We start from the raw sequence: 15309 nt of genomic DNA on the forward strand, positions 1-15309 counted from the left end.
TGCAAATAGGTTGATGAGATTAAATCCAAAGTTACTTTAATAAAATTCAGTACCTTGGACTCTAGATCTTATGTGAATAGTGAGGTCCCAGGTCCAGCACCCAGCACACACGTGCACCAAACAATTTCTCTTTCCATTACAGTAAGTCCAGTCTTACTGAGTGAGATATTACACTGCTTTTCTCTGTTTCCTCATCTAAAAGTTTAAGCCTTGACTACCTATATTAGGGCTGTAGTGAAATTCGGTTTCCTGTGCCTAATGCCACATAAACTCTGGTAGAAGTAGCTCATAAAATAAATACCTTTTTTAAGTTGTAGGCAAAAATAGAAAGCAGAAAACATATAATTTCATCTATCACAAAATTTTAGAGCTAAAAAAATAACTATTCAACTATACTCACATATGTAGTCATTTTTTTTCCTAACTTGCTTGCACATTTCCATTTTTTTCTACCATAAAACAAGAAAAAAATTATCTGTGGATACTTCCCAAATTGGACGTATTTTTTTTCCTTGCCTGGGCATACAGCCAATAAAGATTAAATTGGTGGGAGTCATTAAACATATGACCTTGGACAAGCACATTAACCCTTCAGGATGCCAATTTCCTCTTCTATAAATTAAGAAAACTAGACAAATAAGTCCTTCTGAAAGCACAAAATGTTCTGGAATTATCTAGGGACCATGTATCTTGGCCATTGGAATACGGTCTATGAAACTGCATTTTTTTAAGAACTCCCCAAGAGATTCTGATGCACACCAAGTTGGAGAATCTTTAAATCTGATGATCTCTAAGTCATTTCTGGCTCTAACAGTTAGCAGTCTTTTTAAAAACATACTTGTTCTGTGTATGTAGACAACTTCATAAAACTGCACAACTGTAACCATATACTTGCTTTGTTGTTGTTCAGTTGCTCAGTTGTGTCCAACTCTTTGTGACCCCACGGACTGCAGCATGCCAGGCTTCCCTGTCCATCACCATCTCTTAGAGTTTGCTCAAACTCATGTCCATTGAGTCGATGATGCCATCCAACCATCTCACCCTCTTGTCATCCCCTTCTCCTCCTTCCCTCAATCTTTCCCAGCATCAGGGTCTTTTCCAGTGAATCAACTCTTTCACAGGCCAAAGTGCTGGAGCTTCAGCTTTAGCATCAATCCTTCCAATGAATAGTCAGGGTTGATTTCCTTTAGGATTGACTGGTTTGATTTCCTTACAGTCCAAGGGACTACCAAGAGTCCTTTCCAGAACCAGAGTTTGAAGGCATCAATTCTTTGGCATCAATACATGCTTTGGGGACCTTTTTTCTCCCTCTTCCTTTTCTTGTGTGGCTTCTGCTGCTGTGCGTCCTATTCTATTCATAACAGTCACCTTCCTCCCAAAGGACCCCATATGAACACTCTACCCATGATCTCAATAAATTAAGCAAAGGCCTGCTTGGCTCCTTATTCTAGATATGGGATGCTGAATCCAAAGTCTTAAATGTATTTTTAAATCTAACTGAAAATATAAATGATTTGCCAGTTCTCTGTCTCGTCTCATTCCGTCTCCCTTGCCATTCAAGTAACCTCATGTAAAAGCAATTGCTCCTTCGCCATCATGGTTGTCTTTACCTCTGCATCTCCTGAGCCTTGCCCAGTGCTTAGCGGGCACGGGATATTGCTGTTGACTGATTGGCTTTGAAAAGAGATATTGCAATCTTTGTCCCTGACTGTTTGGTGACTCTTAATGGGTCATTGTCTTTACTGAACAGATAGGAGTAAGAAGGTCAGAGATGAATGAAGACTGCAAAGGAGATGGAGAGCCAGAACCCAGAGTCTCCTATGATTCTCTGTCTCTCAATTCACAGGCAAAAGACTCTGAAACTGGACATTATGTGTATAATAAAAAGAAGAAGAAATAATAGCTCCTTTCAAAACAGGTAAATAGAATCCTACAAAAGATCAGACCCAAATCGAAATAAAGACTATGTGGAATCTCATAAAAGCTCTTTATCTTTGATTTAGTTTTGTTAAATTTTTAATTTAGCAAGAAATAGTAAATATTTTACTGATAGGTGGGTTATGTTCATGAGACTGAATTTGATTACTTTGGCAAATCTCTATGAATGGGAAATTGAGATATGACTTGTCACCCCCAACCCTCGCAATATACTTGTAGTCCCTCTCCATGTTTTACTCTGTGTCCACCCAAATCACCCTGACTCATAACCAGGTATGTGAGTGGACATAACATTGCATTGCTCATCTCTGAGGTGCCAGGAAGGATGTGCCAAAGCCATCAGGTAAATGGACCGTGCTGCCTCCCTTGGCAACAGAAGCCTGTATAAGAGCTCTCTTGCTCAGGTCACACTTTTGGTGCTGTTAATACCTATGACACATTTTATCAAGGATTCAGCAAAGGACCCAAAGCTCAAAAGAGTATGGCTGGTGATGATGACCCACCCTCAACTACTTAAAAAATCAGTACAGAGCCCACACATTGACCTGTTCTTGAGAACACTTCTGATACTATCGCACATGCCAGATAGCTCCCCAGAAAAGACTGTCTTCAGGGACATCAGGCAAACCTCCTGACACGAACATTGCAGTAAACATCAATCACTGTGGCACTTTTAAGTCAGATCTTTGAACAAACTTGGGATATTATTAAGAGTCCTTTAGAGTCACACTTTCATCCTATATCTATGAGTGAGATAACCACATCCAGGTTTGGGGTAAGAAGAGTCAGCAGAAGTACCATGGGAAGGGGACTCTCCCACAGCCCTTTCTGGGGTCTTTTGGTGCCTTTGTCAAGTTATTTTCCTGTTCTTGAGATATTCATATAAAATAGCAGATTCCTTTCTTTTTTCCAGATACACAGTGAACCACACTGTAGTCGGGAGTACAGATCTTGGAATGTAAACATGTCTGAAATGTTCGCTATGGTGAATCTATATTGTTTTGACAAAATTTCCAGAGTTACTCAATTGATGTAGAAGTGTAAACTTGATCCTAGACAAAGCAAGAAAGTCAGGCAGTTACTGCCTGTGAGTTCTAAACATAGACAGCTAGGTTCTATCTATTGTCACTGGCCTCCACATCTGGAGAAATAAATCTAATGTAAACTAGTTCCCCGGAGAAGGCAACGGCAACCCACTTCAGTACTCTTGCCTGGAAAATCCCATGGATGGAGGAGCCTGGTGGGCTGCAGTCCATGGGGTCGCGAAGTTGGACACGACTGAGCGACTTCACTTTCATTTTTCATTTTCATGCATTGGAGAAGGAAATGGCAACCCACTCCAGTGTTCTTGCTTGGAGAATCCCAGGGACAGGGGACCCTGGTGGGCTGCCGTCTATGGGGTCGCACAGTCGGACACGACTGAAGAGACTCAGCAGCAGCAGCAGCAGCAAACTAGTTCCCACCAATTTTCTAAATTTTCATAAGAGACATCAATATCTGGAACTACAAAAAAAAAAAACCTACTAATTATCTTTATCAAAATAAATATTAGCTATAATATATCATTAACATACATTTGCATTCATGGTTGTCAACCCTTCTCTCAAATTACCATTCACCCTGTTGTTCAAGCCCAAAACTATTGTTAATAGTCTCCTTGGTTCCTTGCTTCCCACACCCAATCTACCATTAGCTCTAACATAAGATATATCCTATGTTTCCCCACCTTTCCTCAGTTCCCTGGCCAATGTTCTAGTCAGGGCCAAAAGCATCTCTCTCCTGGACAGCCACAATAGCTGCCAAAATTTATTTCTCAAATTTCCGCTTGCCTCCTCAAAGCCATGCTCCAGTAACAACCAGAGAGACTGTTATGTAACTCAAACTTTTCATGGCTCTCCTTTGCACTTAAGATAAAATTCAGGTTCCTTGGCCTGATCTTTCACAATCAAGCCCATGTCTACACGTCCAACTCCATCAGCTAACACCCTCCCTGCCTCATGACCCTCCAGCCACTGCGGCTTTCACTCTGACCCTTCCATTCACCAAGCTCACCCTATTCTCTTTCACCAGCGCTTGAAAGGGCTAGATCCTGTCCATCATTCAGTTTTCTAGATCTCAACTCAATGTCAGTGCTCCCAACAAAAGCGCTTCTGAGCCATTCTTTCTGAAGTAGCCTCTCAATCCCAGACTCTTGTTTGCATCATCCTGAAACTCCCTCCATAGCAGAAATCATTCCTTCAACTGTCCTTAGCTAGAGAGAGCTGACACATCCAGGGTTACACCCCCTTCCTGCGATCAGTCTGTATCCACTAGTTGGTCCAGGCAACAGTAGAAAAAAAGAGCCCATTCTCCACAGTGAGGGATCTCTGAAGTCATCCCAGTCTCAGATCTCCCTGCAGAGCTGGCTGAGATCATTCCTGAGTTGTCGACTAATTGCCCCTGCCTGATCCTACTTTCAGCCCCTCCCATCCACAGACAATGATCCCAAGAGGTCTTGAGAATAACTTTTTACCTGCTAATGGTTTCCTGAATCAGCTTCCGGGGATCCCAACCTATAACAGAATTGCTCATATTCTGCATATGTTGTGAAGATATAACCAACAAAATTTGCTGATAGATGCGTTAGTGTGTGGGGAGGGGAGGAGGCAAAAATAACATCAAGATTTTTATCTTAAGCAACTGGAAAAACCAAGTTGCCATTTACTGTTATGGGTAACTCTGCAAGAAGAACATGTTGGGGGTGGGCCCGTGACCCATTGTTTGTTTCTGTTCCAATCATGATGACTATGGGGCACCAAAGAGGAGCATCAGGTAAGCCCTTGAATATGTGAGCCTGGAGCTCAAGAGAGAGGTCAGGGCAGAAATAGAAATGTGAGAGTTGTTAGCATGCATAAAGTGAGTGCTCACAACTGGATAAGAACACCTTTAGATCAAAAAAATATATCCATTACAGTTTTGGCCAGGATTTCCAAAGTAGACTTTCTGCATTATTATTACAGTATTTTTTAATTTTAAAATTGTCATGAGATGTATACTGTCACTAATTAGCTATCTACCTTGAATAAGTCATTTATATAACTTACTGGCCTCTTTGTTTCTTCATCTGACATGTGGAGACAAATTATAATTATAACCTCCAACGTTAGGGGTTAATCTGAGGATCAAATGAAAAGACAGATAGGAAGGCACTTTGAAGAGTTAAAACTTATTCTAATGAGACATTTTATTGCTGTTAAGCATTTTTTTAGAAATATAGTTTCTTTGTCATTAGGAATAAAAGTGAGACAAGAATTAAACATCCATTGAATTTCACACAGGGAGAAATAACAAATGAATCCAAAGGAAAATTTAAAAAGTGAGATAACAATAACAAGATTGAACTAAACACACTGGGAAACATTAAAATTCTCAAAAACAAATAAAACTCAATTTTTCAATAAAATAAAAAATAAAAAAAATTTTAGTTATGAAAAACAAAAGAACTTATACATTAAATGACAATTGAATAAAACAGAAAAGATTTTTTAATAAAAATGAGTATTTATCAAAATTAAGGATTTAAATTTACACATAAGCTTCATTAAAATGATAATTTTTCTCCTTGAAACATAGAAACAGACTTGTTTCACCTAGAAATTAATTGGAGTTCCTACTAACCCAAACAAGATATATGTGTTGTTATTTTTGATCTATACCTCTACTTTTTAAACTGAGACATGCAATTTTAATTGTTTGCAGGATTTTTTTTTAATATTTTCAATGGGAAAATCTGAAAAGAGTACTTAAAATATGTCACTCTCATTCTTCTAATGCCCCATTTCAATTATGCTATCTAGAGGCACTTCATCCTATTCCACTCATTGCATCCTTGCTGGGGTGGGAGCACCATAGAAACTCTCCGTTGAAGTATAGTTGACTTACAATATTGTGTTAGTTTCAGATGTACAACACAATAATTCAATGTTTTAATATATTACACACCAAGCAAAGTTATTATCAAATAGTGACTTTATTTCCTGTGCTATACATTGCATTCCTATAGCTTATTTACTTAGTAACTGGTAGTTTATACCTCTTAATCTCCACTCACTTATTTCATTTCTCTCCCCACTACTCTTCCCTCTAGAAACCATTGTTTGTTTTCTGTATCTATAAGTCTGTTTCTGTTTTGTTATATTTGTTTATTTGTTTTGTTTTTTAGATTCCAGATATAAGGGAAAAATGTATGGTAGGTGTCTCTATCTTAATTATTTAATTAAACATAATATCCTCCAGATCCATCCATGTTGACACAAATGACAAGATTTCATTCTTTTTTATGTCTAGATAATATTCCATTGCATTCTTTATCCATTCATTTGTTGATGGGCACTAGGTTGCTTCCATATCTTGGCTATTATAAATAATACTGCAATAAGCTTTGGAGTGCATTTACCTCTTAAAATCAATGTTTTTATTTTCTTTGGACAAATGCCCAGGAGCAGAATTGTAAGATGCTATGGTAGTCTTATTTTTAATTTTTTGAGAAATCTCCATATTGTTTTCAACAATGGCTTTACCAATTTCACATCCCCACCAACAGTGTACTATGGTTCCCTTTTCTCCACATCTTTACCAATACTTGTTATTTGTTGTCCTTTTGATGATAGCCACTCTGATCATTGTCAGGTGATATCTCATTGTGGTTTTTGATTTGCATGTCTATAGTAATTAGCAATGTTGAACATCTTTTCATGTGCCTATTAGCCATCTGTGTGTCTTCTTTAAAAAAATATCTATTTAGGTCTTCTGCCCATTTTTTGATTGGGTTGTTTGGTTTTTGATACTGAGTTATATGAGCTGTTTAAATATATTGGATATTACCCTCTTGTCAGTTACATCATTTGCAAAAAAAAAAAAAAACGTCTCCCCATCTGTAGGTTGTCTTTTCTATAGACAAACCACCCTGAACATGCCTGGATCTCATCTATAGGTTCTTTTTGTTTTGTTGATAATTTACTTTGCTGTGCAAAAGCTTGTAAGTTTACCGATGTCTCATTAGTTTATTTTTGCTTTTGTTTCGCATATTGCCCATGTCTTCTTCTAGGAATTTCATGGTTGTAGATCTTACATTTAAATCTTTAATCCATGTTGAGCTTATATTTGTATATGGTATGAGAAAATATTTTAGTATCATTCTTTTACACGTACTAACATCTGCCCAGTTTTCCATTCACCTTTTATTTAAAAGAGACTGTCTTTTTCCCATTGTATGGACTTGCCTCATTGCTCATAGATTAATTGACCTTGTAAGTATGGATTTATTTCTGTGCTCTGTTCTGTTCCATTGATTTTATGTGTCTATTTTTGTGATGGCACAATACTATTTTGATTACTATAGCTTTGTAGTATAGTTTGAAGTCAAGGGGCATAATAACTCCAGCTTTCATCTTTCTCAAGACTGCTTTGGCTATTCAAGATCTTCTGTGGTTACATACAAATGTGGGGATTAATTTGTTCTAGTTCAGTGAAAAATGCCATGAGTGTTTTGACAGGGATTTCAATGAATCTGTAGATTTTTTTAAATAATATGGATACTGCAACAATATTAATTTTTCCATGAAAACACACTGTTTTTCAATTTATTTATATCATCTTCAATTTCTTTCATCAATATCTTGTAGGGCTCAGAATACAGGTCTTTCGTCTCCTGGGTTAAATTTATTCCTAGGTGCTTTATTCTTTGTGAATAGATTGTAAATGAGATTGTTCTCTTGAGTCCTTTCTGATTGTTCTTTATTAGTGTATATACATGCAACAGGTCTCTGTTATTAGTTTTGTATCCTATAACATTACTAAATGTATTAGTTCTAATAGTTTTTTGGTAGATCTTTTAGGGTTTTCTATGTATAGTATCATATCATTTGCAAAACAGGGATAGTTTTACTTCTTCCGTTTCAATTTATATGTCTTTTATTTCTTTTCTTGTCTGATTGCTATGACTCTGACTTCTAATTCTATGTTAAATATAACTGATGAGACTAGGCATCCTAGCGTTGTTCCTGAATCTAGAGGAAAAGCTTCCAGCTTTTTATCATTGAGTATGTTAGCTGAGATTTCTCATAAAAAAAATCTTTGCTATATTGAGCTATGTTCCCTCTATACCAACTTTGTTGAGAGTTTTGATCATGAATCAGTATTGAATCTTCTCAAATCCTTTTTCTGCACCTACTGTGAAGGGATTTTTTTTTTTTTTCCCAGAGAAAAGTCCTTTAATACTTTCCAAAAGAACCTAATACAAGCCCATATTTGATAATCAATCCTTTCTAGCATTCTTTTTCTGAAGTGATCCATGGTTCCCCACGAGAGCGCCTTCTTCCTCCAAGGAATAATCAATCCAGTTTGTTCAACTACAGGCATATCCCTGGTGGTTAGGCATTGACAATAGTAATAATTACCCATTGCAGACATAGAAACACTAAGGCTGAAGGAAATATAAAAGCCATTGGTGTCACAGATCCAGCATAATGGGTGAAGGAATTATGGCTCAAGAGCTTATAAACTCAAGGCTTTTCGAAGTAAACTGCAAAAGTAGCAAGACAGTTCTCTTTCTCATATCCCTCTTCCAGTCTCAGAACATGAGCTGGCCCTCCGTTCAATGTCAGCTCTTCCCTCTGTTCTTTGAGCATCTCCTCTGTCATCTTTTTTTTTTTTTAATTTTAAAATCTTTAATTCTTACATGCGTTTCCAAACATGAACCCCCCTCCCACCTCCCTCCCCACAACATCTCTCTGGGTCATCCCCATGCACCAGCCCCAAGCATGCTGCACCCTACGTCAGACATGGACTGGTGATTCAATTCTTACATGACCGTATACATGTTAGAATTCCCATTCTCCCAAATCATCCCCCCCCTCCCTCTCCCTCTGAGTGTGAAGGGATTTTTATCCTTCATTTTTTTAAATGTAGTATATCACTTTGATTGATTTGTGGAATTCCTAAATTTTCCTACTTTTCCCTCTTTTATCATTTTTGTATGATTTTAAAGCTGGAAATAATTTCTGAAAAGTTTTAATAAACTTAATTATTAATAAATATCATCTGTGTATTTGTGTATTCTTTTTAAGAATCCAATCTAAACATGCACATTCTTAGAGACTGTAAAACATGAGAATACTGCCAATTTTTTTTTTAAGAATACCTCTTTAAAGTAATGTTTTAGGTCTTGTAGCTATTTTATGTTATTCCAAGTCATGTAAGCATGGCATGAAAATGACTAATGAAAAGGGGTAGGTTGGTAAACCATTCATCTGGCTCATCTATGGAACTCTAGTCAAGTGACCCTCTCTGTCATCATGGGGTAACTCATTTTTCCTGGCTGGGCAGCAGTCAGTTTCCATGTCTGTAATACAAAGACTGTGAGGATTCAGAAAAATTTGTCCTCAGCAGAGTACATACTTGAAAAACTTTGCTCAAGAGAGCCCAGCACACAGTAGGTACTCAATGAATATTCAATAAGTATATCAAATTGGTAAAAGTACTGACCAGACTCACAGACATCTTTAGTAATTAAACTTCTAAACATCCTAACAGTGCGAAGATACAGTTTCATAAAGTCACACTTACACTGAATTATACTTTTTCCACTGGATTCAAGGAAGAGTAGGAGGATGGAAACTTAACTCTTAGATTATGAGTGTAAGGAAAAGAACCAGGAACACCTTTAGAAGCATCAAATCCAACAACAACTGAATTATGCCAGAAAGTTCATTGGAGTTTTTCCCTAAGATCTTATGAAAAAACCCAAATGAATTTTGTGGCCATCCCAATACTTCTTGTAATATAATCGTAGAGTTTGGGGTTGTTTAAATGACAATTTCTTTTAATATTCCACAGTTGGATACTGAATGAACAAAGTCTGGCTTCTCCTCAGAGTGAAACAGATTGCGCCCAGCCAGTGCACTCAGCCTACTTTCTCCTAGTGTAATTTTAGACTGCACAGGAAACAGTCAAGACTAAAGTAGTCGGAATGTGACCTTTTACCTGCAATGATACTGGCAACACTGGCATGTGCCACCAGTGACGTGGAGCAGAGCTGACAGACACGCTTTGCTGAGCAAAGCTTCCTTTCATTTGACCTGATATCTATCCCTGTAGTTGTGCAATGTCCTACAATTACTTCGGACATCATTGATCTTAAAACAAGGCGTACCTACTTTATAATCTACTCCTTTAAAAAGGAATTGTAAAAATGCTACCATAGTTTTGTTATCCCTGACTGATGATGCAAACCAGTGAATGAACTGGCACTGATCCAGCAGGATTATCCTCACCGTAGGTAGCTACACCATCCTCTGTCCATCAGTGTGAGGTCTCCTTGTGTGAGGTGTCTCATTATGAGAACCTGAGTAAAATGTCTAAATCATTCCGATGTCTGGTCACAAAACATTAAGCAATTTACCAACATTCTGGTCACTAATAGGTAACAGTGCAGCATAATTGTGCTTTGAAAGTCTCTCACACTCAACCATTAAATAACTATTGGAGAACTTTGGAGCCAGTTCATAGAAAATGTTAGGTAATACCTGCTTCCTTCATAGTTACAAACCGACAGAAGATGACATCATCTTTCTTTCCTCTCATTTATTTATATGAATCAGAATCAGGCTTTTAATTCACACCAGATAGTAAGTATTCAAAAGCACCTACAGACATTCTGTATATATTAATCGAAAACATAAATTTATTCATTACCCTAAAACTCCCCTGATAGGGTTCTGGGGTAACAATCTGGGAGCTTCCTTCAAAGTCAAGTCTTATAATGCCTCTCCCCAACTTAAAATCCTTCACTAGGTTCCCACTGCTCTAAAATACAATGCTGACCCTCAAAGAGGGTCTAAAAATGGCTGGACCCTTACTGCTTTCTCTTACCTTATGCCTCACCCTATTGTCAAACCATGGTATGTTTTTACTTTCTGAAAAATTCATTAAATAAAATTTATGTTTTCCTAGTTTTCAGATAACAGCTAGCTTTCGTAATAACAGGAGATGGATACTTTTATGTTATTATACATAAAAAGCACCTTTATCAAGCTTATCAATCCATAACCAATCAATCATTTTGTTGAAAGGGACAGGAATATGATGAACAGGCATACATTTTAAGCTACCAGATGATTTTATGAGATAACGGCTACAATTTTTTTGAGTTTTTAATATGTGCCAGTCATATATACATACTTCACATATATTAAATCTCATCTAACTCTCCCATGAGCCCTTTGTGGTAAGTAACATACATGTCCACCCTAGAGTTGAGATTACTGGGTGCTGGAACTGAATTTGCTCACTTCCATTCACTCTCACAGGTTGTAAAGACAAAAACTAAATTTCCCATAATCCCTTGCAGCTAGGGTTCTGGAAGAAAATTCTGTCCCAAAAAGTTAATACACACAAGTGAGACATAACAATATAGAAGGCACAGTGAGGCAGAAACCATTTTTTTTTTATTCCTTCTTGACTACTTCTTCTAGCAAGCAAGTTAAGACTCCTCGGCACCATGTTCCAGCATCCATTTTATAGATACATTGATGTTTAGAGACAGCAGCAAGTTCTTGATCCTTGCAGAGCTTTATTGCTGGTCTCAGAGGCAGTTTCGTAGTTTTGCAGTCATTCCTGGACGGCTTTAGAACAACTCAGAACCTGTTTCTTCAACCCTTCTATTGCTTTTGTAACTGCCTAATCCCCTGGCTTCCCTGATAGCTCAGTCGATAAAGAATCTGCCTGCAATGCAGGAGACTGGGGTTTGATCCGTGTCAGGAGGATGCCCTGGAGAAGGAAATGACAACCCATTCCAGTATTCTTGCCTGGAAAATCCCATGGACAGAGGAGCCTAGAGGGCTATAGTTCATGAGGTCGCAAGAGTGGAACACAACTTAGCAGCTAAACCACCAACCACCAATCCCCCTACTGGGATTCCTAGGCGGTGCTAATGGAAGAGAAGCTGCCTGCCAATACAGGGGAAGAGATGGGGTTCTATCCCTGGGTTGGGATGATCCCTTAGAGAAGGGCATGGCAGCCCACTTTAGTATTCTTGCCTGGAGAATCCCATGGACAGGGGAGTCTGGAAGACTACAGTCCATAGCGTTACACAGTCGGACATGACTGAAGTGACTTGGCAAGGACAGACTCAATCCCCTGTATTTAATCCCGAACTGTTTAAAATACTTAAAGTGGTTTCTCTTTTCTTATATCTAATCTGAGAGTGTGCAAAAGCCCATGTGTTCATCAGACTACAGGTTAAGCTGAAACAAAGGCACTCAAAAAATAGTGTGGCTTAAATGAGAGCAAAGTTTATTTTTCTTCCATGTGATAGTACGGAAGTGGGTGATATCACACAGGTGGGATGGCTCTACTGGCATCAATATGCAGCTCTTCTCTTTGGCCCAGGGAAGGTCCAATATGAGGCAATTTCAAAGTCGTGGAAGGCAGGTGTGAACAGAAAATATCCAAAGATTTTCAAACACATACAAAACTCCTCACATACCATTGGCTAGAAATGAGTTGCAAAGCAAACTTAATCCCAAAGAAAGCTGAGGGAATATAGAGACTAGGTAGGCAACCGTGTACCCTGCTAATACTTATGGGTGCATTGGGGAGGGTTGCAGGGGGAGAATTGGATATTTTGTTAGAAAAAAAAAGAAAAAAATGGTTATTAGTATAACATCACTCTCTTCCATGGAGAAGGCAATGGCAACCCACTCCAGTGCTCTTGCCTGGAAAACCCTATGGATGGAGGAGCCTGGTAGGCTGCCGTCTATGGGGTTGCACAGAGCTGGACACGACTGAAGTGACTTAGCAGCAGCAGCAGCACTCTCTTCCATGTCTACCCGTCGGTCCAATATCCATGTCTCCCCTTATTTCTGCAAATAGATCGCACAACCTAAGTGGAATTCTAGTCTATTGGCGTCCACGTGAAAGAAACAGTAGCCAAAGACTACTGGGACCAGACTACTCTGGTCACAGCTCTTGAGCCAAGATTCTTCTTCTTTTTTTTTTTTTTACTAGACTCTCTATTTATCCTTTCCCTCTTTGCTTCCATTTCATGTTGGCTACCTTTAGTGGCAGCCATTTGAAACAATTAAGAAGGCAGTGCCTTTTATCCAGTCTTTGTTTCGGGCTGATTTCCATTTTCTGGCCAAGGAAAATACTTAACAGAAGGTCCACGAGAAAGACCTCCATCATCAAACTTATCTACTGTTGTCTGGGGACACGGATCTTCCAACCGTGCATGGTCCAAACTTAAGCTCTAAGATATATAAGACTGCAATCCATAAACGAGAAAACCTCCCTCATCAGAGCTATATTCCCTTCTATCTCCACTTACTGACCAATAATTACCTGACTTCCCTTTCCTCTTATAATACATTATTAACAGTAGTGAGTGGCAATCAATATATACCTATATTCTTAATTGCTCTCCTTGAGCTAGAGGTCATGAGGCCCATGACCTGTCTTCCCAATTATAATAGGTAACTGTCTCAGCAAATGATATGTCACAAAATAACAAGTGCTACCAATGTTCCGAAATGAAATACTGTGCCTACATCACCTCTTCCTGTTGCTATCCAGTGTCACAAAATTTAGGTTTTTTAAATGTTCATATCCCATTTCTGGTATCAATTTCTGTATTAATTGGATTCATGCTTATTTATTCCTTTTAAGCAAATGTCACTGTTCAGTTGTCTCAGATAGTTCCAAAATGATATGATTAGGGAACTTTTTGCATTTTAACCTAGGTTTGTAGTTCTCTTCGTTTGTTCCACAATCTAATGCTTAAAAATATTGCACAGCAATGTCTTTGCACGTTTTCAGTTGTACTGCCAGATCCTCTTTACTTGTTTAATTTTCACCTTTTAATCTGTGATGTGTTAGTTATGTGTCTGCACAAAACACCTAGCATAAGGTTTCGTGGTCTCTGTGTGATGGCAGTTGATACAGTTTGTTAACTTTCCTTCTTTGGGGATGTGAGGATTTTTTGTTTGTGTGATGGCAGTTGATACAGTTAACTTTCCTTCTTTGGGGACGTGAGGATTTTTTGTTTGTTTGTTTGCTGGTTTGTTTTAATAAAGATTTCAATGATGACGTCTGAAAAAATGTGGATTCATGCTAAGATCTTTTTTAAATTTAGAAAAAGACATCCCAAAATACAATGTCTTCATAATGTAGAAGCTTGCTTCTCTTTCACCTAGCAGTGCAGAGGCAAGCAAGAAGACTGCTACCGATATTTGACCTTCATCTCTGGGTGCCCTTTAGCTGTTCGAGTGTCACTGTCTCTCACCCAGCAGGAATTGTCTTTTAAAAGTAATATTCAGAAGATATCACCTCACTTTTGCTGACTTCCCATTATCAAGAACTTAGTCTTGTAGCTGCAAAGGATGCTATGATTATTGTCTCGACCTGAGTATGTGTGTGCCTTGCTAATACTCAGGAATCTCATCACTCAAAGAAACAAAGGCAAAGGGACCCTAGGAGTTAACTAGCACTCTCCACCACTGATTACAGCTGTTTGACTCCAGATCCCCAAGGCAAAACTACTTCTAAAACTCTTCCAATATCTAGAAAAAATGTTAAGTCTCTTGTTCTTCCTCTCCACTCTGATGGCCCATGTTCTCTAGAATAAGGAAGGTGGGGCACTTTGTTTGCCATCTTGTTTCAACTTGTTTACTCATTCATTTATCTAGGAGCTGTGCTCATGCGCTCAGTCGTGTCTGACTCTTTGTGACTCCATGGACTGTAGCCCACCAGGCTCCTCTGTCTGTGGGATTCTCCAGACAAGAATACTGGTGTGGGTTGCAGTCCTGACCCAGGGATCGAAACCGTGTCTCCTGAGGCTCCTGCATGGCAAGTGGATCCTTCACCTGCTGAGCCATTGGGGAAGCCCATTCTAGGAGCAACGATTTCTCAAATAACTACTATATGATGGAATTCAGTTAGACAACAGGAAGAAAAAGATAACTGAGACAGAATCATCTGGACTCTTTATTCAAGAGTTTCTACTTACTTAGAATAGAATAATTACTTAGAAAATTCACTGTTCTCTTCTGAACATACCATAACACCAAAAACGTATTTAAAAACAATAAATTGAAGAGAAGGACATAAGAGAGTTTTATATTTTTCACTTTCCTTCCTCAATTTTGTATTACTTCCATCAATTGACCTAACTAAAAACTATAATTTAGTGTCAAATGAATCATTTAAAGTACAAAAATCTTGCCAATAAGGACAAGCTGCAACTCAATTATACCTACAACACTCTTTCTACTCAACTGCTATATTGACACCAGTTCTCATCATTAATATGAAACTACAATATGCAAAAGACTTTTT

At 38.3% G+C, this 15309-nt stretch overlaps 1 long non-coding RNA gene across 1 annotated transcript in view; it reads left to right on the top strand.

The window, feature by feature from the left end:
• The window catches only part of LOC102190664, a 70757-nt gene that overhangs the window by 35566 nt on the left and 19882 nt on the right, over positions 1-15309 (top strand). The window lies entirely within an intron of this gene.

Source organism: Capra hircus, chromosome 5 (assembly GCF_001704415.2).
Source record: "Capra hircus breed San Clemente chromosome 5, ASM170441v1, whole genome shotgun sequence".
In the NCBI taxonomy this organism is placed as follows: Eukaryota; Metazoa; Chordata; class Mammalia; order Artiodactyla; family Bovidae; genus Capra; species Capra hircus.